Source organism: Tachyglossus aculeatus, chromosome 2 (assembly GCF_015852505.1).
Source record: "Tachyglossus aculeatus isolate mTacAcu1 chromosome 2, mTacAcu1.pri, whole genome shotgun sequence".
Lineage (NCBI taxonomy): Eukaryota > Metazoa > Chordata > Mammalia > Monotremata > Tachyglossidae > Tachyglossus > Tachyglossus aculeatus.
In genome coordinates, this window is record NC_052067.1 from 153,197,718 (window position 1) to 153,200,928 (window position 3,211).

The window sequence follows — 3,211 nt, forward strand, 5'->3', positions numbered from 1 at the left end:
CAGCAATAGGAAGAAAAACTTTCCAATTTTTGGTTTAAAGACTCTTCTGGGCAATTTTCCACTCTGCTCATCTTCCGTACAAACTCAGATTCAGCAGTGTCCGTGTCTCCATAAGAAAACACTGTATGTTCATTTGAGCTGGGAATATCATTATTTTTCAGGATGATTGGTGATTAACAAATGCATTATTTCATCAGTTTGCATTATACAACATCCAAAGGCTCATGATCTACTGAGTTCTGTGTATAGCAAGCTAAACCGAGTTAGCCAAAGGCATTATAGTCATAGCAATAGAACACCAGATCAAAACAGAATTGCATTCCCAGATTTTCACATGGATCACTGAAGCAGAAAAGCAGCGTGGCTCGTGGAAAGAGCACGGGCTTTGGAGTCAGAGGTCGTGGGTTCGAATCCCGGCTCCACCACAACTCTGCTGTGTGACCTTGGGCAAGTCACTTAACTTCTCTGAGCCTCAGTTACCTCATCTGTAAAAATGGGGATTAAGTCTGTGAGCCCCACGTGGGACAACTTGATCACATTGTATCCCCCCCAGCACTTAGAACAGTGCTTTGCACATAGTAAGCACTTAACAAATGCCATTATTATTATTTATCATTATTATTATTATTATTATTATTATTATCACTGGCCAGAATTTCCTTAGCAAAGCATAGGGGAAAAAAACTGGGGGAAAAATCAGGTGAATATGGGTTCTCTGCTTTGGTTATTTGAATTTTTGCTCCAATTCTCTGCTCATTTTTCTGGAAAGACCTAGATACTGTAATAGCTTTTAACTCGTTTGTACTCCCATTTCCTTTCTCCAAGTGGGTAATTGGGTAACAGTTTTGCCACTTCCCTAATAGGGAAGTTTTTAGGACTAATGAAGTGAGCCCAGATGCTCATCCCTGGTGATCGCTGAGTTCTTTAGCCAAAACAATATCGCTCGCGATCATCTTTGACAACTCTAATACTAGACGAATAATAAATAAATGATTATGGTATTTGTTAAGTGCTTACTGTGTGCCAGGAACTGTACTAAGTGCTGGGGTGGCTACAGGCAAAGCAGGATGGACACGGTCGCTGTCCCACGTGGGGCTCACAGTCTCAATCCCCATTTTACAGGAGAGGTAAGAGGTTCGTGCTCTATCTACTGAGCCATCCTGCTTCTCACCCACTTCTAACTCTCCCCAGGGTATTAGCAGCACAAGAAACATGAGTTCTGCAAGCTTCCAGTTTTTCCAAGTCTGTCACACACATGAGAAGCCAGTTTCCTACTGATTCTTGGCAAGCCCCAGGGGATAAAGCGGATCGGGGAATGACCAATGACTTTTGGGTCCTTTGGGGACTGGTTTTAAAGTTTTGCTCATGTTGACACTGGACAATCGATACCTGCCGAGTGATTGGGTACAATTCAGCATGGTTCTTTTCAAGCGATAAGGTTCTCCATTAATCATTTCCCTCTCAGAAAAGGACACAGGATCTCTGAGAAGAAAGAAAACAAAAGGACAGGCTGTGTGTTTCAGCCCTTTGACCGAAGTGGGTCCTGTGAGATGTTAAGAAATCTGAGTCATCTTGCCCAACTGCTTTCTTGAGCTTTTAACAAATCGTATCGATGGTATGAGAAAGCCCATTAGGTCAAAGGCGGGGACCAGGTTAAGTCTAACACAAATCAATGGCAACAACCTCCTCCAAATACATTTCAAGCCCACAACTGTTCTGGGTGTCTATTGTAAATCCAGTTCAGACATGAGGTCTTTATTTTTCCAAAGTTTGGGTTTTTTTAGCTAAATATAACAGGAATGTGCTTCCTTTGTGTTGTCATTCCTGTTGGACATTTGCAGGTCACATTGGAAAGCCACGGGAAGAAGAAAGCAGGGCCTGAAAAACATGAGAGGGATGAACCATTTCCAACTCACGGGCTGTTTTAATTAAAAAGTGAAAGGGATAGTTAGGTGGGAAGCAAAACTCTATCCGTCAGAATAATAATGTGAAATGAGATTGGTGCTGTGGTGTAAAAATAGATGGCTAAGGGGAGACCAAGAAAGATTTCTTTGTATTCCAGCCTCACTACTGAATCCCTCCACTTTCAAACACTGCTGCTTTAAGGGATAGAGAAAGGGGAACTATCAGGCCGGTGATTTCTGAAAACTTCCCAGGACTTCATCTGAGGCAATCACAGAGCAATGAAACATTGAGAATGGGAGGAAGATTTACTGTAAAAAAGCATCCTTGAAAAGTCTACCATGCAATATCAAACACATACCATAAAAGAGCAAAAATGCAATGGTTCCTAAAGTGATCTCAAGTATCCGTTCATTTTCTCAAAGTTAATCATACACTGATTAGGTTTTTCGTTGCCACCAAACAAAATAATACTTTTTCCACAATCATTGCAAGTGCATAATGGAAAGAACAGATATAAAACAGTCCAGAGAAATAAAATATCTCTATTTGTGTAATTCTTGGTATTTTATCTTCCTGCTATTTTGGGGGGGTTTATGTGAGGAGGGTTACCCTTCGTTATTTTTCTCAGCATTTTTATAGGTTCACCTTATCCAAATGCCAAAGACAAGTGGTTTTAAACATTTTTACAAACAGGCCATTTTTTTTATTGGGCAGTAACTTGAAGATGAGGTAGTTATGTTTAGTACAGTGTCTGCACACAGTAAATACTCAGTAAATACAGTTGATTGATTGATCACAAGTGGATGAGTAGGTGGGCTTGTTGTAAGGGAGAATGGAAACCAGGTGGTGACAGGAAATTCAGCATCGCTTAGTGGGAAGAGGCTTAGTACAGTGCTTGGAAACAACTAAAATTATTTATTTATTCATATTAACATCTGTCTCCCCCTCTAAACTGTAAGCCTGTTATGGAAGGGAATGTATGGGCTAATTCTATTGTATTGTACTCTTCCAATGCTTAGTACAGTGCTCTGCACATCATAAGAGCTCAATAAATAGGATTGATTGATTTAATGGCACAGAGTAAACCATTAAAAGATACCATTATTAAAAGACTGCAGTTAAGTAAAGGAGAACCAACTAGGGGGAAATATTAAAACCCATTATCAAAAAGCTTAATTTGATCTAAACAAGAATAGGGAACTGCCAAAGAGTCTTAAGAAAGAAAATGGTAAAGTCAGATTTATGATTACTACCGTGCTAAGTGCTTAGTACAGTTAGAGAAGCAGTGTGGCTTATTGGAAAGAGC